Below are 21670 nucleotides of genomic sequence, written 5' to 3'. Positions count from 1 at the left end.
GAAGTGGGAGGCATAAATAAAAATGTAAACCTGTCATTTTTAGATGAATGGGACTTGAAGATGCTGGTTGGAAGAAATTACTGGTCCATGGTTTTATATACATATATACAAGAGACAGCTTGTGGAACTAGATCCTCAAAGTAGAGCCTGTTTGTCCTCAACGTGATAATGTAATATAAGAGGGAAAAAAAAGAGAATCAATTTGTCAATGCCCCTAGCAACATAGATCAAGCAAGTCCTCAAAAGTCATTTGCCTTAGGCAAACAGGTGCCTGTTTTGGTCTGTAAGCATCATAAATATACATGGGCATGGCAGTGGGTGTCTTGAATTCCAGTAAAGCTTTCTTCCTTGGTGTGGGGGCAAGTGTGAGTTTGTCATTGGGAGCACTGGGAGGACAGATGTTGGACTCAGGTCAGACATACCTATTATAAGTTAGAATTTGTTTGGAGCCCACATATCTCCTCATAGTCATTTTATGTATTTTCCAAAACAACAAACTAGAGTGAACAAACTCTTCTTCTCATTTAGTGGTCGTGAAGTTATTAAGAAAGAAATGATTAACTAATTTTTGGTTCAAAATCTCATGGTGTGTAAAATAACACTCATCCTCTCACAAAGAGGTGCCCCTGACAAAACCAACAACTGTAGAAACCCTGTCAGGGAATTCACACACACTGTTGGAGACAGAGATGGAAGGCTGAGAACTGTCTGCACTTTAGAAACTCTTGTATGTCACATAACCTCATTGTAACCAATGGGCTTCACCCTACTAAACTGGAATATTAAATACAAAGTTGCTAAAGAAATATCATCTTTCAAATATGTCTATGTGAGTCATTACATCAATTTTATTAAGGAGGCCAAAGTGCACCCATGCCTGAAGCTAAGATTCTAGTCAAACCAGTTCTTGGAATTCTCTCATCTTTTTCAGAGGGCTCATGGGTGTGGGTTCCTCAGAGCACACGGCTGTGACACTAAAATAAGGCAGGTAGGTACAGCAGAGTGAAATGGAACCCTGTCCTCTTTTAACCAGAGATTATTGGAACCTCTATTTCATCTCCTTCACAACCCTAAGTCTCCACTGAGAAGAAGCCCTTAATTTGTAATATTCTGGGATGTCTGGGTGGCTCAGTGGTTGAACATCTGCTTTTGGCTCAGGTCGTGATCCTGGGGTCCTGGAATCAAGTTCCACATTGGGCACCCCACAGGGAGCGAGCCTGCTCCTCCCTCTGCCTATGTCTCTGCCTCTCTCTCTATGTCTCTCATGAGTAAATAAATGAAATCTTTTTAAAAATTTTGTAATATTCTCCATTTCTTATTGGAGAAGGAAGCACAGAAAGGGAAATAGATGCTAGGCAACATTAATTCTCTTAAAACTTAATGAATTTTCTGAATTCTGTGTTTTCAGAGTGTTTATTGCATTTGCCACTCAGAGGTGGCACTTTCTACTTGGGAGTCTTAGAAACCTCATAAACAGCATTTTATTTAGGATGCTCTGTTGCTTCCGAAGGACTACCAGATAATGTAGCCAAGGAAACATAAACATTTCCTAAAGTATATAAGGAGAAATGATGGGTTAATTGATCTACTTCATGCAGACTTTTAGATGGTGCCAGATAAACAAAAGAGATGAAAGTACACTCTAAAGGAACTTACTTGGAAAGGACACAGCACCAGTTAGATTCATAGATGGGGTTAGTTTCTACTACATTTTAGTCTAAATCATTTGAGGTGATTGAATAATTAATCACCTGGGCTTTGAGGATTAAAATATGATCATCCATTTCCTCAAATACTCACACACTCACACACACACATTCTGCAGGCATCACAAATGACAAATATAAAACCAGTTTGATATGAGATATAGGTATAAAGAAATACGGAGGCACTAATAATATTGTGTTTTCTTACAGGATATTTTGGCAAAGACACCATAAGAGGCATAGAAGCAGGTGAATGAGGGGTGAACTTGAAGGCTTCTTCAAGTAGGAGACATGGGTCAGGATTTAAGAAGTGAAAAAGCTGGGGGTGAGAGGTGCCCACAGGAGGAAGCTAATTATCAACTTTGAGAGCAGAGGAGCCCTACCTTGGCTCTAAGGCAGCTACTCAGCCAATCAGAAACTGTCCCACAGATGAAACAAAGGCAATCCTTTTTTAGCACATTTTTATTTTAAAATTCTGTAAACAGTTCATGTTGTTCTCTTCCCTCTATTCCCTTGATGCTAGAATTAAGAATTATTTGCACAGGAGGATGTTAACCTTCCATTAGCTTTGACATTCTAGAATTCTGTTAATTTCTGAGTCTCAGCAACCAGTATGCTGGATATGAGAGCAGGAAAGGAGAAAGATGAAGAGTTTTTGTGAAAAAGGATCAAATTCATCCTCCAGCAACCTGCCTTTGTAGACAAAGCCAAGTCACGTTCATTTTGCTAGCACTGCTCACCAAAGAGGGCTTGTTACAGCTTAGTATCAATGCCCCACTTGACTTTGAAACTCAAAGCTTTTAATTATACTTCTTGCCTCAAAGGCCCACATGAAAGAGGAAGGGATCTGATATTTCACCAATACAGTGAGCACCGTGTTTTTTTTTTTAAACCTTTTGTTTTAATAAATAAGACATATTCATGGCTTAGGTTTTAAATCACATTTACAGATGAGGAACACTTCTAGGCCCAAACAGGTTAGCAGTGAAGCGACTACTGCTGGGAGGAATGCACGGCCCCCATGCACTTTAAGCCTAAGAGCAAAGACTGCATGTCAGAGATCACCGTACACATCCCCTCTAGGCTCAAGAACTGGAAGACTGGAGGAAGAGCAGAGACTTGGCGAAGCTCCTGTGACCACCATCTGATACCCTCACCTTCACACTACACAAGCTGATGAAAGTTGTGCTACTTTTAGATAAGCTAAGAAGGAACTTTCCTGATTATATGAAGTGAAACTTTCTCTATTGTTAACAATTAGGATAAGGGCATTAGCTACACAGAGTATCCACTGACAAATACAGACTATGAGAACAGGGAAGAGGAAGCCACACAGATATCTCATTTCTTCAAATGTCAGAAACTTCCACACCACAGCAGGAGAGCAGTGGATGAACTCTACCTCTCCCAAAGGTTTAGTCCAAAAACTTCCTGTTGGCATTTGCACCAAATAAGGCTCCCCGTACTTCTGGCATCATCTGCTGGGCTATGAGGTCCAGCCGGCTTTCTAGAGTATTGGAAACCTTTATTTTACGATCCCCATTATAGATCTCCACTCCACCAGCTATTTCCTCAGGCAGGTAGGATTCCTGATCAATTTGGACATCAACATCTTTTTTGGTGGCAATTTTACACATAGGAATTGCTTTTTGCACTGCAGCCTTTACCAGAGGGAAATCCTGTTTCCTGCAACGAACAATCATTCGGGGCTCCAACAATTGGTACAAACCCTGGAGGACCAGTCCATCCAGCAGCACTTGGTACCTGGTTGTATCTTTTACCACTTTGCTGAGTCTCTGTTTTGCTTCATTTAGTAGGTCTGTAATAAGGTCATCTCTTGCTCTGAGGACTTTGAGCCTTGCTTGATTCATCAAATTAGACATCTGAATTTTCTTCTGCTGCTCAATCTGCTTTTCTTTCTTCTCATAGTATTCCATAATCTTCAGTCTTTGGGTTTGCACAAGACGACCTTTCTCAATGTTGAACTCTTCCTCTGCCTTCGCATCTATTTCCTCTGCTTTCTCGTTGGCTTCTTGTTCAATAAAAGCCATCATATGCTTAATCTGCTTCTGCACGTCGGCATCGCTGAGGGCCATAGCGAAAGCTGTACTAGGCCGGAAGGCCGCTGGCTTGAGCTCAGCCTGGAAGGCGACAGCAGAAAGCAGGAAAAGAAAAGCAGTGAGCACCGTGTTAATGAAAAATTATTAGAGACATTCTTGGGCAGTGATGGGCTGTATTTTTCGAAGAATGTCTAGGGAGGTAGTCAGCCTTAGCGTCCCTTTCAGGCATTGATTTAAGACACCAACGCCTGCTTGTTACGCATACAGTGCAATTCTGCACCTGAACGGGGCCTGGCTTGCGCCTAGATGGAATCAAAGCCTCAATTCATCACTGCTGTCCTGGACCGTGGGACAAACCAGCCCAGAGATACGTCGTCCATCCTGTTCCACGACAAAATTGGCTTTATCTAATTTCTTTAGCTGTGTAGTGGTTTCCTATTAATACACATGTGGATTGGGGTTTGGCGACCATCGCTCTGAGTCAGGGCTTTCACCTGCATTTGATCCAAAAGGTCCTGGAATTTCCTTTTCTGTGTGGCAAGGACGTGCAGAGCTGGAGAAGAGCCCAGGTAAAGGTGGAATTCCTTGGAGAGGCAAACACTGCTGCCAACATTTCCTTGGGGAAAGGGTGCTCTGGTTGCAGCAAACACGAAAGCATCACAAAGCCTGGGCTCTTCTTCGCGGAAAAGAAAACACTTGGAGGAGTGCGGTCGAGTTACTTGTGGAAAAAACTAGTAGAGAAACAACGCTGGTGTCTGGCTGTGTGGGGGAAGCACGCCGCCGAGTCTTAAGTCTTTCCTTGGCCCTACCTATAAAGAAGGGGCCAGGGTCCCTCCTGAGAGGCCAGAGCAGCGCCGGGCCCTGGCGGGGAGACAAGAGGCTGCCTCCCCGAAGTGGGGAGAGCCGTAGTCGGCAGGATTCGAACCTGCGCGGGGAGACCCCAATGGATTTCTAGTCCATCGCCTTAACCACTCGGCCACGACTACGCGGGAGCCCGCGGCCTCATTAGCATAAATAGCCGCCGCGCCGCCGGTCTCCTCAAGGGCCACATTTCCCACCACAAAGTAAGTGTACTTGCCCTTCGTGTTTCTTGCTGTTTGACCTCGTTCAGACCGAGAGCAGCTGTGATGGCGAGTTGGCAAAGCCACACTTCCTCCGTGGCCTGTGAAGGAAGGACCCCTTACTCCGAGGGCCTGACAGAGGGAGGCGGAGCAGACCTGGGGGAGCCCAGCTTCCGGCTGGGGCAGCTTCTGCTGGGGACCCGTGTGACACCCGACACTCCGGCCCAGGCTCGGGCATTCGCTGCAGAATCCAGAGGCTAGCGATGATTTGAAAACCTCGAAATGACCATCGATTTTCAAAGTAACTTTTGGAACATCCACATGGTGGAAGATCCTGTAGCTGATAAAAGGAAGAAGGCACACTTCTAGTTATCAACAAGTCGTTCCCTGGTGTGTCTGTTGTGGCCTACTCTTGAGAGACAAAGAATCCATTCATAAGCATCATTAGTACAGAGTCAAACTTACTTTAAAGCCGAACAAACAAATAATAATTAAAAAAAAAACCCTCACCTTTTGGAATTTTGACTTGAAGGAAAATAAGTCAGGTACAGCAGCCTCTTCCAGAGACAGGCAGGACTTCTTTCCCAAGTTCGTTATCTTCAGCCTTGGATTTATTTTATGAAAGAATCCTATCCAAAGCTCCTGTTTTCTTTTGTAGAGATCAAAATCTTTAAACCCAGACTCTGCTGCCCAACCCTGGAAGGCTCAGACATCAATTCTGTCACTTACTACCTGTGTCATTTTCAGTGATCTTAAGATCTTTATATCAGTTTCTCATGATTTGAAGTGAGGATGTCATAGTTTAATATGCTGCAATGTGCTTAGAAAAATCCATAGAACAACCTCTGTTGCCAAATTAGGCTTTTATTTCTTTTGCTAAACAAATATCTCAATCAAAGGAAGCTGATTTTTTTTTTGTTTTTACTGAAGTCAAATGGACACAGAAATAATGTACAACTCTTAAACATCAGGATTTATGATTTTCACAATCCACATACCCATGTGATCCAGATGGAAGTAGGTCTCAGCCAACAGCCCAGAAGCTCCCACCCAACCCCAGGCATTTCTCACCATGACCAAGGCCATCAAAGTGTGCTGGTGAGAAGGTCGCTAGGATTACTGAGAAGTTCACGGGTTGCTCTATGTGTAAGCTGGGGCTCACTGAAGGGGACGTGGTCACAGAGTTTGGCTTGTTAATGGCAGTGGGAAAGAGAGGATGCCAAAGCGCTACACCGCTGGTGGAAGTAGTGAAGGTCAAGAAGCCAGAGGTTTGCAATTATCACCATGACCAACTGGGTCGGAGGTTCAGTTGAGGAGACTTCACACCCAGAGCTGTGAACAGAGTGTCCTTAAGGATCAAACAGATGGTTGGTACATGTGCTGCATAATTTAAATAACCAAAATAAGCAAGAATGAATGGGAGACAGAGAGCACTTCCCCTGCAGGAAATCATGATAATCTGACAAGTTCCTGGACCTAAGCTTGCCTCTTTTTCTAAAAGCTGTATATTTTAGGAGCACCTGGGTGTCTCAGTCATTAAAGTGTCTGCCTTCAGCTCAGGTCATGATTCCAGGGTCCGGGGATGGAGCCCCACCTTGGATAGAGCCCCACATGGGGCTCCCTGCTCAGCAGGGAGTCTGCTTCTCCCTCTGCCTCTGCTGTTCCCCTCACTTGTGTTCTCGGATTCTTTCTCTGTGTCAAAATCTTTTTAAAAATAAACAAAAGCTGTATATTCTAAAAATCATATGGTTAGCCTAATCATATGTCATGCCAATGATTTTTTAGTCAACTTTGTGTATTCAGTGAGGCTAAACATTCTATTTTAGAGATTGTTCACTTGCAGGAAGATGGGCATAAACACCAACTGTAGTCTCACCTCCGCCCACAAGCTGCCAAGTCCGAGTGGGGAGCCCAGAGCCCCATCCTCACCAAGCTGTAGCAAGGTGCTCCCTCCACCCCTGTTCACTGCCCCCCAACACATGGTATCTCTGAGAAGGCAGAACAAGAGGCTGAGACTTTCATTGCTCAGACTTTAAAGAGGCTTTTCCCATACCCTATTGGCAGAGCCCCTGTAGGGGATCTTGTATAACCACCCCCTACTTGGCAGGAATGGAGGGTCTGTTACCTCCCCACCAGGGTGGCATCAGAAGAGGCCTAGTGGTGACACAAGACTCTCATCATTGCTTAGCTGTAAGGAGGCCACACACTCCCTGTCAGTGGAGATCACATGAGAAGCAATAATGAGGCTCTCCTAGTCTTCCAACCCAGGGAAGTACCAGTGGGAGTCTAGTGGGGAGCCAGGACTCCTTCTCTTGCACAATAATAAGAAACCTACACCTAGATATGGAGAGATGCTGAATGAGAAACCTGGAATTCCATTTCCACCTGATAATAACCAGGAGGTTTCCCCTTCTCCTGTCCAAAGCAGTGTTAGATGTTCGAGGGAACCACCTGAAACAGAAGTTTAAATAACATCCAAAGTCCCATAGCATAATACCCAAAATGTCCAGGAATCCATTGAAAATCCCTTGTCATGCCAAGAACCAGGATGATCTTAAACTGAATGAAAGATACAGTAGCTGTATGCCAAGAACCAGGATGATCTTAAACTGAATGAAAGATACAGTAGCTGTTGTGATAGGCAGAATAATGGAATCCTCAAATGTCCATGTTCTAATCCCTAGCACTTGCCAATATATTGCCTTGTTTCAGGTGGTTCCCTCGAACATCTAACACTGCTTTGGACAGGGGAAGGGGAAACCTCCTGGTTACTATCAGGTGGGAATAAGAACACAGAGGGATGAGAACCAATCAGTGCCAGAGATGGAGGAAGGAGTGGAGGATGGGAGGAGAACAGGTGTGGCTGCCTGAAAGGAGATCAGGGATCCTGTGTTGAAGGAAATGTTTTCTCTTCACTGTATTTGTGTCAACATACTTACTGTTACATTGAAGGATAACTTGCAAGTTGTCACCGCCTGGGGGGAGTGGGGAACTGGATAAAAGGTACAGGAGATCTCTCTGTATTATTTCTTAAGAAGTGCATTTGAATTAAAATGCATTAAAAATTAACTTAAATATGCCACTTCTATTATTATTGTAGTTTCCCTTAAAGATTTAACATGCATACTTAACAAATCTAAATGTAATCAATATCAGATGTAATGAAACTTTATTTCAGCCTTGAAGTCAACACTTTGTTGATTGGTTTTGCTTCATCCTTTGCCTTTATTAAGCCAAATAGCCAGGGACCTATTTCCACATCATTTTTGGAACCCTTAAATTTAAGTTTGATGAATAATCATGAGATTGTATTATTTACTGTCATATCTAATCAGTGTGAGATTACAAGTGATATGAGCAAGGCATATCATCCAGGTTTACTGTGGCTACCTGAAAAGTTATTTTAAAACAAGAATAATAATTCTAGCTATTAAGAACAGAATGAAAATCTCCTATATGCTTTGTATATTAAAATACTACCAATTTGTTGAAATATGAATGGATTTTTCACTATCTGGGGTAAAATGCTTCAATAACTAATAAATGTGAAAGTGGCTAATTTTGTTTATTTTATGTAATATTAAGAATTATTTAAAATTAAGTATAAAGATAATTTATTTTATTGTTAAGATTTTATTTATTTATTCATGAGAAACACAGAGAGAGGCAGAGACATAGGCAGTGGGAGAATCAGGCTCCCTGTGAGGAGCCTGATGTGGGACTCCATCCCAGGACCTCAGGATCACAACCTGAGCCAAAGCAGATGCTCAACTACTGAGCCACCCAGGTGCTCCTAAAAGGATAATTTAAATATTGAGAATTCTTTAGCTAGATAGTTAGCAGTAAGAATATCTCACACTTTTACTCCCAATAGATATTTATAAATATCTGTCCAGCGTGAGCCCAATGCAGGGCTTAAACTCTAGACTCTGAGATCAAGGCATCAGTAAGACCAAGAGTCAGGGGTTTAACCAACTGAGCCACCTGGACACCCCTAGTTTTAAGCCTTTAAAGAAAAAGTTCTGTTTGAGAATTCTGCCCATGTGGTCAAGACAATTTAAAAGTAAAATGTTTACTTTGCTGTATTAAACTTCACAAGGAAGAAAGACTTTAAAATTATGTGTTATATCATGATAAATCTTCACTTTTACAAATATAATAAAGTCTATGAATAAAAGGAGAAATGGTGAGAAACAAATGGGTCCATCTAAGTTAAGAGAGGACAGAGGGCATTTTGGGGGCCCAACTATGCAGTATAGTGACTGAAGAAACATTTAGCAAATGATAATGAAGCACAATAATATACTTATTTTAACTTCTGACTACTAAAATTTTAATTACAGTATAATTATAATATGCTAATATATTCATATGTTATAGAATACATTAAAATATACTGCTAATAATAATTGATTTTTCAATAATATTTCTCGGTTATTTTTATATCCTGGAATTTATATATTCCTCTTTGCCAATGGTTATCATGTGGCTTTGGCCATGAACTCAGACAAGCACTGATTTTATAGTCATTCATCATTTGCATGAATTATGACTCCATTGTACTTTGTTTTTAATCTTTTCTCACAATTAATAACTCTAGGATAATTTGACCCTGATCACAATATCCCATTTCTTATATTACTCTTGTCTATTATTTTTGTTCCATCTTGTTTCCACATCTCAAAAGTTAGTAATTACTAATGACATTATTTTATGCATTCACTGTTTATTTAGATGTTCCTGTGTGTTTCTGAATGTTCCTGTTGTTTATAATTTTGTATACCATTCGGTCATTAGTTCCAATTTCTTGTTCATTAATCTATTCATCATTCCTGTTGTATCTACTATTCAAACTATATATTTGAGCTTTTAATGTCAATGAATAAATTTCCCCTTTATGATTTTATTTCTTTTTATGGTTATTATTTATTAAAAGTGATCTTTTTTCATATTTTACTCCTTAATGATAGAATTCTTTTGTTTACTGTGTCTTTTAGTATTAATTTACTATTTAATATGTATAATTTATTATCTTCCATTAGAATATATTCTGTAGGTGAATCATAATGCAAGAGAAAAACAGTGGAAACAAAAGTTTGGGAAGATGTGAAAAAAGAATTGTAGATGATTATCACATTGATGAACATAGTGGATTAATATGGCTAAGACTTCATATATTAGGAAGAAGTTGCTAGCTATGAATTGTGCATGCTCAGGGCATAACTCAATTTCCTAGCCTTCTGCACAGCTAGAATGCAGGCCTGTGCCTTAAGCTTTGCCAATCAAATGTGTGAAAGCAAAATTTCTTCTTTCAGAAGAAACAGGTGGCACAAGCCCCACACAGAATTGCTTCCTGGTCAGGTAAATTCAAGTGGCTATGTAAGCTTTAGAGATAGTGGTGGCATAGGGCCTTGCAATGGCATATATGTTGGAGGACATATAGAACTAGAGAGAACTGGCAGTTAACTCTAGGAATTACAGGATTATGAATAATTTGGAGAATTAGATAGTATAATATAAAAGGGTGAGTGATTATTACTGTGCCCAAGCATTTGGAGGGCAAAAATGACAGATCAAAGTTATAAATCCTCAGCTAAGTGTGTCATTACTGAATCCCAGATTTCCTCTGCCCTAAAACAATTTCAATATCCCATGACCCCAGAGCTGACATAATCCAAAACCAAATTCATGAATTTCCCATTGACAAAAGGTGGATGAATGAACTGCAATTTATTGACACAGTAGAGCATCATTCATGAATGAAGGAGTGAATGAATGGCAGCTACTTGCTGTGAAAGTAACAATTTCAGCAATTTCAGGTTTTAAGTGAAAAAGACCCATAAGATAATGTATAGCCTGATACTGTGTATCTTGAAATAAAAATATACAATTTTTAGAAATGCAATAGATGAAATAAAACTAAGGAAGACACTTTGGAATTACTTTTTGAGGATCTCAGGAACTGTCTTTCCTTAAGTTCTGACACATACTAACATTTACCAGAAAATGAACTAACTTGCTGTTGGAACAGTTTTATGACAATAAAATGATCACAGAAATGTTGTCAGATACAATTCAAAAGCTCTGATTTCTGTGGAACATACTCATCATAGCAATTCTGTGTGGTGGATCAACGTCATAAAAATAACCAAAGGAACACTGTGGAAACACTTAGAAAATGTATCTGGATCTTTATTTGCTCTGTCCATAAGTACTTCAAATTTACATCTGTGGGCATCCAGCAGTGTTCAGTGTTCAAATATCTGAGACAGTTCAAGAAATGTTTTATTTAATAGATGAATAGATTTTTCCCAAATCTGTGTTTCTCAGTGGAAAGTGAAAGATGTGTAAATTCAGGTCATTGTACCTAATAGACATTATGAAGTCAGATTTTCTCTGGGCAAATATTGTATTCATAAGGATCTTTCTTCTCCTTCAATTCTGTTGCATCCTTTTGCACCAAGTGAGCTCATTACATTTTATAAAGCAATAACTCGGAAAAAGTTCAACTCAACTCAAAATTGTGTGTCACAGAAAATCTGTTAGGTGGGAGAGGAAAACAGGGAGAAGGAGGGAGGATGGTCCTCTACTCTGTCTGAACAATAGGGCAGCGAGTCAGTGTCCAGGTCCACACAGAGTCGGTGTCATCTTCCCCTTCAAGATTACACTCTGGGAAAAAAAAAAAAAAAAAAGATTACACTCTGGGTTCACGTGAACTGGAGGTCCACTGCCAACTACCCGTAAAAAGGAAACTTGAAAAGGAGAGGACACTCAGGTTCCACCGAGATTTGAACTCGGATCGCTGGATTCAGAGTCCAGAGTGCTAACCATTACACCATGGAACCCTACACTCGCTGGCGCTGGCAGCGCTCCCCCCTGGCAGGACGTCTCCACTTCTGGGATCAGGTAGTCCCAAGAAGGCTGAAATTCGTGTCTTCGTTTCTGATATCTGTCCCCGTGACACAGGGGCCTTCTCTTGCGTGCACAGGGCTCTTAGTGCAAAATCCCAAAGCAAATCGGTTTCTGGGGACAGACGAGACGGGTTCAGCCCTGTTGGCGCCCTCCGCCCTTCCCGCAGCCCGCCGCCCCGCCCCGCGGTCCAGACGCAGGTAGGGCGGCTCCACCTACCGGCGGCCGGGCTCCACCTGCCCCGTGCGGCTGCCCAGGTGGCTCGCCGCCTCGCGTGTGCGGGCCTCGCGTTCCCTTCTGCCCTCGCAGGTTAATTTCATGACCCGTAACGTGTGGATGACGTCACGACGCGTGGTGCGCCCCCCCCCCCCCCCACCCCGGCCCTGTGGCGGGACCCCTGGGAGAAAGAGACGCGTTTTCGTCCGGGGAAGCGCTCCGCCCTGCGGAGACTGAAGCGTAAGGGCAGGATAGAAACCTCGAGCGCCTTCCGCGCAGGGGTTTGTCTCCGGAAGTTTGACTCGGCTCCCCCGGGCAGCAGCTGTGCGCCTGGCGCGAACCCCTCGGCAGGAAAGTCCTCCTGCGGTCGCGAGGGAGGACGCGTCCGGACTGGCCCCACGGGCGGGGGGGACAGAAGCGGTCCCCGGCCATCAAACCAGAGGCCTGGGGACAGAAGCAAAGCATCTTTACTGAGAGTAAATAATACTCGCGGGTGTCAGGGTTTGAACCTTCCCAACAAGAGCCTTGGAGAGGTGTCGGCGTTCAGCTGAGACCATTTCTGTTGCAGAAAGACATCGATCTGGTTTGCAAGGAAATGCTCCCAAAGAGGCGCAACAATTAGGTGAAAACTGACCCAGAGATGGTGACCGGGGAGTGGCAGGGCTCAGTTCTCCTCCTCGTCCCCTGAGGCCCCTGGCCCTCGCCCTCACTAGCAGAAAGACAAAATGAAACTCTCCTGCCAAGTGGGGCAAATAAAGTGATTCCCAGAAGCCTTAGGAAGGAGACACCAGACTTGTCTGCATTTTCAACACAATTGAACTTCAGATCTATGCAACAAATTCACAGAGTATTTGTAGGGGCTAGGGCTTGTACCAAGTTCTAGGCTCTCTGACAATCAATCTATAAGTAAATAAAGCTATAAATATTGAATAAATAAATGGGGGCTGTGGAGAGACGTTTGGGAAGTAAATGAAATGCCTTACCAGTGAACATGAAGACTACATTCCAGTTCCAACAGTCTGGCTCCAGTAGCTTTCCTGATGTAGAACCAACCTCAGTCTCAGGGAATCGCCCATGCAGAAGAGTTCCAAATAATCTAATTCCCCACTCTTTCATTGTGGGCTCTGCATAGTGGTTGCTTTCCAAAGAGTACATTAAGGAAAGGGAGAAAAATAGGGTAAGTGATGGAAGGAACCTGACAAACACAACTTCAGCCAGTGACCAAAGTCAACATCAGCAGGGATAAGCCATTTTTGATAGTATATAACCTCGAAATGGTATAAATGGTGAACATGACAATGACACTTCTGTGATCTTCCTCCCCCAAACCTATAACTTGGTTTAATTATGAGAAAAACATCAGACAAATGAAGGCCATTCTACAAAACACCTGAGCAGTACTCCAAACTGTGCAAAGACAAGAACAAGCAAAGCCTGAGAAACTGCCACAACCAAGCGGAGCCTAAGGAAATGCAATGACAAACTATAATGTGGAATTCTGAATAGGATCCTGGAACAAAAATGGACACTAGGTAAAAACTAAGGAAATCTGAATAACTTTTGGACTTTAGTTAATGATAATGTATAAATATTTGTTCATTAATTGTAATAAATGTGCCACACTCACGTAAGATTTTAATCATAGGGGAAAGTGAGTGTGGGATTTGCAATGTGCACCAGCACAATTCTCTCCCCTTTTAACTAATGAGCCACATTGTCAGATGCAGTGATACTGCCCGAAGAGCCAACCACCTTCCTCAGAGCATATAGACTCATAGGAATTTAGAAGGAGGAATTCTCATGCCCTGCCAACTGCCGTGCTCAGCATTGTGGGCATAGCATTAAGGAGGATACTAAGTGTTGGCTCTGCCCTTGGAGATTTGGGGCTAATAGTGATAGGATAAACTACAATTATGAATCAATTAGTTAAGGGAGCCTGCAGATGACTAGAGGCCAATCACATATTCTTCAAAGAAGAATAAAAACTGGATGTTTACATTTGAGCAGAGATTGCAGATACTGTTTCAAAGGGTGTCTTGGGTTCACACTTTTTCATATGGAAGATGCAAGATAGGGACACAGTCTATGGACTGGTTGTGTGGACACCCATCTATAGTGAAAGCAGAAGAGGAGCTTTTTGATGGTTTGATGGTTGGACCAAGCTCTTGTCTCAGGCCAGAGCTGTAAGGTTGCTTTTAGCCTCAAGGGCCTACTTTGCACTGGAGACTCCAACTGGGCTTTCCACATCAGCATAATGGTAAGTTTTCTGCAAAACTGAGGTCATTTCCACATGTTGCCAGTACTAGTCTGTGGGGATTGGTTTGAAGAGTGCATGCTCACTCATAGGCATATTATTTATTTCCCCCTAAACAAAATATTGCTGAAAAATTCTTCTCCTCTTTCCCAAGATAAAGAAGTCATTAGAGCAAAGATTCATAGTACGTTTTTTTGGCTCTGGATTCCAGATCATATTGAATAAAATCTGTGAAACCCATTTCCCACAAAGGTGCCCCTAGACTTATCAATCATATATATAATTATATGTATTCATATTTTATTCGATATAATCTATATTATATATATATGTATAATTCTGCAAACTATTTCAGAGTGTTTGTGGAACACTTCAAGTCCATAGACTACAGGCTATGAATATTCTACATTTGGAGATTCTCCTATATCACCTAACCTAATTTTTAACTAACTAAAAAGAAATTCTCTAAGTAGAACTTAAGCATCGTATTGCTAAAGTCAAATCACCTTTTATTTTTTTTTTAAGATTTTCTTTATTTATTCATGAAAAACACACAGAGAGAGGCAGAGACACAGGCAAGGGAGAAGCAGGCTCCATGTAGGGAGCCCAACATGGGACTCAATCCCCAGTCTCCAGGATCACACCCTGGGCTGAAGGCGGTGCTAAACCACTGGGCCACCAGGGTTGCCCAGTCAAATCACCTTTAAATAGTGACTATATTTTTCCTTAATCTTTATCTTGTAAAGTAAGTCAAAGTTGCACCCATGACTGCATGCAAAACACTGGTTGGACTGGTTCTCAGAGGGCTGTTGGGGTGCAGATTCCTGAGAATGCCATCTGGGGAGTCTTGACTCAGATGTAAATAGGTCAGATGAAGCGGGGAGGACTGGGCTCCTTTCTATGACAAGGTAATGACCTTACTTCAGCCTTGCCTTGGCCCCACCGAGGGGAGCCCCTTAAATTCTCATCTTCTCCTCCTACCACTGAAGAAGTAGGCATGTGACTGGAAGGCAGATGCCAGACAGTCTTTGATGATGATCAAGCCTTTAATGATGCTCAGTGAGTCTTCTAGGTCCTGTGTCATTGAAACCTAGTTTCCTTGGGCTTTTTACTGTCCATTCACAGAGGCACTGTTACTCCCAAGTCACAACTATCTCATAAACTGTATTCCAGCCAGAAGGCATTGCTGCTCCTGAAAATCAAAAGATAAAGCAGAAATGATCCCAGAAGAAAATGCAGAAAATACGAGTAACAATGGTACGTTACAGTCAAATGGAAGTGAATACTGACTCAATAAAACACTAGGAATGCCTGCTAGAGGAGAAAGGGAAGGTAGAATTTAAAAGCATATAAACAACGAATTTAGACATCCCTCAAGAGAGAGATGAATAAAATTTAATTTTCCTAATGTTAAGGCCTTTGCATCGTCTGGGAAAATGGTAAAATATCAATATAAGAATTTTTTGGGAGGCGCCTGGTTGGATCAGTGATTGATTATCTGTCTTTGGCTCAGGGCGTGATCCCGGGATCCTGGGATCGAGTCCTGCATCGCATTCCCCACAGGGAGCTTGCTTCTCCCTCTGCCTATGTCTCCACCTCTGTCTCTGTCTCTCATGGATAAATAAATAAAATCTTAAAAAAAAAAAAAAAAAAGAATTGTGTGGTCAGGACTCTATGTGGTTATCTCCAGCCTCACCATCAAAACAAGATCAAAGGAATTTGCGCCTTTCCTGTGAATAGAGAGGAAATAATGGAATAATGTACAACTATTCACTCAATACAAAATCAGACAAGATGTAAAAGGGGGACATAAAAGGACAGGATGATAGAGTGGGATATATCAGAAGGGACAGACAACTACACATGATAGGATGATCACCGTAACCCCAAATCTATTCATTGATCAGTTGCTTGGGGTGGGGCAGGAGGGAACTTCTGAGGCAGTGTCACAGCTCTGTGTCCTGGCCCGTGTGGGATCACATGGATGCCCCCACCCCAGCCCTGTGATGCATCACTGCAGTGTGCACCTAACTTTCGTTCACCTCTTTACATGCATGTTCACAAAAAAAGACACAGAAAGAGAAGGTTAAAAAAGACCACAAAAGCCCATCTAGTTCCCAATTGGCAGTGTTTTCCAAGTTGTTTCATTGTGAGAATATGTGTCGATGAGTGAAAATTGTGGCATCTGTGGCGTCCAAGGGGTCTCTGGTGTCTTCCAGCACCCTCAGGCAGGAGGTAGGTTTCTCTAGTCCTTTCTACCACTCCATGCTCAGGTTTCATTCTCATCGCCACAGTTTGGGTGATTCTCTCTTCAGGCCTCCCAAGATCACTTTCTAGACTGAGTGATGTCCTGGGGTGATGAGGCAGAGAGCCCAGGAGCAAAGCATCTGACAAATCTGCTGTCTTCTCCAGATTACAGCCCTTCTGGACTGGTGCCACTCTCTAGCTGCATTTTTGAAAAACTGGTCTATTTTCATTTATAAGAAAAATCTCACCCTAAATAAACAAGGCAAAGAGCAGAAGACCTTGCTCTGAAAACACTAACTGGGATAATCTGTTCCTGAGAAGTTTAATGGTTTTTGTTTGGTGCTGATTGTCTTGTGCATCTAAGAAAAGTATACCCCTCAAAAAATGCAATCTGTACATTCATTCATTGAGGACTATTTCTCAAAATCTGAACATCAGAAAGGCAGTCTTTTCCAACCACCAGCCTCACTGTTGTAGCTGGCTGTGGACTTCAACCTCCTAAATTATTTCTCAAATTATCAGTATTATTAAACATCATTATAAATTACATGATACTTAGTTTTAAAAGTGAAATGGATTGGCAAAACCTATTTTTTTAAAAACAAACCAACAAAACCCAAAATGAATGCAGCATTTTTCTGCCCTAAAACCTCCCTAAACTGAATTCGGATTTCCTAGCTGCAACTCTTCAGTTGCTTCTAGCTGCTAGCTCTGTGACCTTGGGTCAGGCACTTAATTTCTCTGTGTCTGTCTCCTCCTCTGTAAAATTCGGCTTCACCAACATATTTAACAAATAGTCCCCCCCCCCTTTTTTTTAAAAAGGATTTATTTATTTATGAGAGAGGTAGAGACATAGGCAGAGGGAGAAGCAGGTTCCCCACAGGGAGCCCCAATGTGGGACTCACTCCCAGGACCCCAGGATTGTGACCTGAGCAGAAGGCAGATGTTCAACCACTGAGCCACCCAGGCATCCGAACAAATAGTTCCTTTGGATAATGACCACTTGAGCCAATGTTTGGCTGGCTACTGAGGAATACTGAAGTCTTATATCTAGAGAATTCATCTTTCTTGTTCCAGCAATAAAATCAATATCTCTGCTTCTTCATTTTAAAAACTTCAGTAATGATGTATGCTTCAAATCATAGAAAAACAAAGAAAAACAATAACACAACCCTCAAACCCAAAGACCACACTAGCAATACTTTGGTATATTTCCCCCCCAACTTCCAAATATCTATAAATAAAATTTTACAGAATCATGGTCACATATTTCATATATTTTTATCTGGCTCTTTTCATTTGACATTTTATCATGTACTTCTCACCTGAGCAATCACAACCTCTTCCAAAATGTTGTTTTCTATAGCTTTGCAACATTCTTCCAGCTATATATAACTTAAGTTATATAATCATCCCCTCCCTTTGTTGGAAATGTTTTAGTAACATTATTATGATAACTAATTGTATCATATAGGTCTTTGCACATAAATAATTTCCTTTAGTTTGGATTATTTCCCTAGGAGAATTTTCTCCAAAATAAGCATGCCATGTGGAAATGCCATGCCATTTGGGTGAACTTCCTTGGTGGAATTTAGAAGCGCTACCACCAGCAAGGATATTATTCCAAACTTGTGGGGAAGGGAGCTGCATTAGCGTCCTAGGGCTGCCCTAACAAATTACCATAAAGTGAGTGGCCTACAACAACAGATGTTTATCTTCTCACAGCTCCAGAGATCGGAAACCCCAATCCAAGGTGTCTGCAAGTTTGGTTGTCTCTAGAGGCCCAAGGGAGAATCTGTTTCCTGGCTCCCCCGCTGACCTTCTTAGTTTTGCAAGTTCACTTCTCCAATCTCTGTCTCCTTCTGACCCAGCCTTGGCCTGAAAGGATTTCTCCTGATTGTATCTGGAAGTCTGTCTGAAGCTACCATCTACCGTGAGGGTGCTTTGACCAAGTGCTTCAAATCCCAGCACTCAATCTCAGGGTCCCTAAATTTTCCATTAAAAGAAGAACCCGGTTCTGTAGTGTGTCAATGAATCCATTTTCTACTGGCAGGAGCAGTTCTATTAATACAGCTAGGTTTAGCCAGTCTTCACACCCTCCTGTGTGTTAGGAGCAGGAGAGAATGTCCGGAGGCTGGAGAATCTGTTACCCTGCACGGTTTCTCCCTGTTGGCTGGGCTCCTGGGGCTACCGGCCTCCTGTTTCCTGCCCCGGGACCCTTCCTGCCCCCGCCCAGCCCGCAACCCCCCCACACCCCCCGCCCATGTTCTTTTGAAGCAGGGAAAGGGCAAAGCAGTTGAAGGCCATCGAAGATATTTAGGTTTTAGGGTTTAACGCTGAAAGCAAACGCGAAAACTCCAATTCCTTCCAGCCCGCTTCCAATCACCGTTGGCACCTGCAGGTCTCAGGTCACTCAGACCAGGGAGTGGAGTTCTGGGTGCAGACAGTCCCCTCTTGGCTCACCAGGCTTCTCTGCATTCCACCCGCCCCGCTGAATTGGGATTTGCTGTTGGGCGATGCATTTCATCCAAGGCTGAGAAGACCTGAATGGACGTAGGAATCCTATTTCTCCTTACCAGCCGTAATAATTACGCACCAAACCATCTTTCCCTGTATCACAGTACAGTGTAATGTCACATTATGCTGGAAGATGGTTTGGTGCCTATTAAGCGGCACACCTTCAAAGTCACTAACGAGAAGCGACAACCGGCAGGTAGTCGTGGCCGAGTGGTTAAGGCGATGGACTTGAAATCCATTGGGGTCTCCCCGCGCAGGTTCGAATCCTGCCGGCTACGATTTTTTGCCAAAATCTTCCTCCCATCACTTCTGTCCGTTTGCACGCCAAAGGAAAGAAGAACTTCTGTTCAGCTCACCCTGCCTTGCCAGTTACCTATGTCTCTGGGTCAGATAATTTCTTTCTCCAATTCCAAATACCACTGTGTCTGAAACCTTGACCATCAATTCTCAAAGGGATGAGTGCATCTCTTTGGGTGTGAGCCTCACTTAATATTATACCTGATTTGAGAAAGGCTATTGGTTTTTCTCAATTACAGGTCATAGCCAACTTGGATTCTCAGCATCAAAGTCAAACCCCCTGAATCTCCTGGAGTTGGTGGTATTTTCGTTGCTACCTTCTACAGCTCAAGATTTATAAAGCAGTCTATACTCTAACAGCTATCATTTTTTGAATCCTTACTATGTCCCAAGCACTGAATTGGCATTACATGTGTTACTTCATTTAGTCACCAATATAACCCTATGACATAGGTGATATTAGTCCCATTTTACAGAATAAGAAAACAAAGATTGACTTGCCCAACACTGCACAGTAAAATGGTATGTACACCGAGGACTTTCTTATGTGTGTGAGGTCACTTTTCATAAATACTACAGGGAACACTCTTTTTAAAAACCAGTGATTAGCAACTCAATCCTGGTGTAAACACAGAAATTACTTTCATATCAGTACCTACCTATCAAACATTTATTATATACATATTTCCAAGTGCTTTATGTGTGTTAGCTTGTGTGATCCTTACAATGTTCATATGAAGCGAATACTATTATTACCCTCGGTTTATAAATCTGGAAATTGACATCCATAAGAGTAAGATAATATGGCCACGATCACCTAGCTTGTAAGTGGCACTGAGCTTGAACTCTGGGTTTGTGTCTATACCCAGGGAACCAAAAGTTGGGGTGGGTGTGGGGGCAGGTCAGGGGTGCTTTCGTTGCTATTGTCTACAGCTGGAAATTAATGTTATTGCCTGACTCTCCTATTCAGATTTTTGCCTCCCTAGATAAGTCTAAGTGGTTGGTCTGGAGTATGAGATTGTTACCCATTGTGTATTAAGTGTTTCTCTAGCACAAGTTTGGGGAATATCATTTTGGCAGCAATGTGGTTTTACCTGAGTGATAATAAGTCGCTACTGTAATTTCATATGAATGATTAATTTATAAAGAAGAGCACTACACTCATTCTTATCTTCTCTGCCTGAAAACTCCAGAGCCCGAGTGGGAAAGGTTTGTTAAAACACAGCAAGTGGATGTAAGGCTTTGGTTGCCAAGCCCAGGAATATTTCTGGTTTGAAACTAAAAACAAAATCCATGTGGAGCCCCATACAGAAACCATCAGAAAAGCCTGTTGATTCTGGTAAACAGGGTGTATTGAAGTTACTCAGAGGGGAGAATCTTAGTCTAAAAGAGTCTCAGTGTCTCAGGGAGGTGACTCTCAGGACCAGAATTAGTCATAGGATGATTTTAGAGCAGAAATTACTGAAAGAGATCTGTGGCAACCGTGATCAGAATATGTAAACTAAGTAAATGATGGGGACCGTCAGCGGTCTTATCTTTGGAACATGAGTCCATGCGGCATTATTCTATGATATTGCCATAAAATATGTAAAGAAAGTGGACCACAAACAAGTCGGGCTTAGGCAGTTTGTCTTGCACATCATGGTCTTGTACACTTTACATGTCGTGTGTGTCACAGTGTCACATTTGCAAGTTTTGGTTTTGTTTCAGTTACTCGTCTGTTTTGGTCCAAAGATGGCTAGCAATGAGAGTCAAACAACCAGAATGTGAAGAAGTGGGATCAGAAAAAATGAAAATCTGATCACTTAGAGAAAAAATTCCAAATCTAACAGCACAGTTGGCTGCCAGGACTCGCTGTGCTCAATGTCTCGGTCTCTTCTGACATAGACTCCAGCAGAAAGTTCTCTGGTTCCTGCCCTCTCTCTTTATACCTTCTTCTGCATACTCAGGGACTGAGAACATTTACCTGTGTTTTTTGGTTGATTTGGGAAACAGAGTATAAATTCAGAGACTTAGTACTCTGGTTTGCATGCAGTGGTAAATGGAAAGAAAAGGTCCAGAGCTTTTGTTTATAGAAAAACAGACAAAACAACCCCCCCCCCCCCCCGCCCACACACACACACAAGAGGAGAAGAATGAGAGTTGGAAGGACTGGAACAGAAAAGCAGCCACCACGGTGCCACCTGGAGTGTCACCAGAGTGTCACCCCTCTGGGCCACTCTTATTCTGAGCTTCCTTGGTCATAGAAGACCCCAGTGCTTTCACTCTTGTTCTGACAGGCATTTTTCCATGATCCCCACTCTTCAAAATCAGCGACATATGTCAAGGTATTTCTTAAACTCCACCCCATCTACAAAGGCATTTGGATTGTTTCCAACTTGGACTAGCCTTTGCCCATTTTTC

General features: G+C 42.4%; 3 non-coding genes and 1 pseudogene across 3 annotated transcripts; 1 reads left to right on the top strand and 3 right to left on the bottom strand.

Moving 5' to 3' along the window:
• Positions 1 to 2590: 2590 nt before the first annotated feature.
• LOC112910300 (V-type proton ATPase subunit E 1 pseudogene) lies at positions 2591 to 3875 on the bottom strand (annotated as a pseudogene).
• A 795-nt stretch (positions 3876 to 4670) lies between these two features.
• On the bottom strand, positions 4671 to 4752 carry TRNAS-AGA (transfer RNA serine (anticodon AGA)). Its single transcript has one exon. It is a non-coding gene; the product is annotated as a tRNA-Ser (tRNA).
• Positions 4753 to 11600: 6848 nt separating this feature from the next.
• On the bottom strand, positions 11601 to 11672 carry TRNAQ-CUG (transfer RNA glutamine (anticodon CUG)). The gene has a single exon. It is a non-coding gene; the product is annotated as a tRNA-Gln (tRNA).
• Positions 11673 to 19166: 7494 nt separating this feature from the next.
• Positions 19167 to 19248, top strand: TRNAS-UGA (transfer RNA serine (anticodon UGA)). The gene has a single exon. It is a non-coding gene; the product is annotated as a tRNA-Ser (tRNA).
• Positions 19249 to 21670: the final 2422 nt, after the last annotated feature.

Source organism: Vulpes vulpes, chromosome 12, assembly GCF_048418805.1.
Source record: "Vulpes vulpes isolate BD-2025 chromosome 12, VulVul3, whole genome shotgun sequence".
NCBI lineage: Eukaryota > Metazoa > Chordata > Mammalia > Carnivora > Canidae > Vulpes > Vulpes vulpes.
Note: the sequence above shows the minus strand (reverse complement) of the source record. Positions and strands in the feature narration are given on the sequence as shown.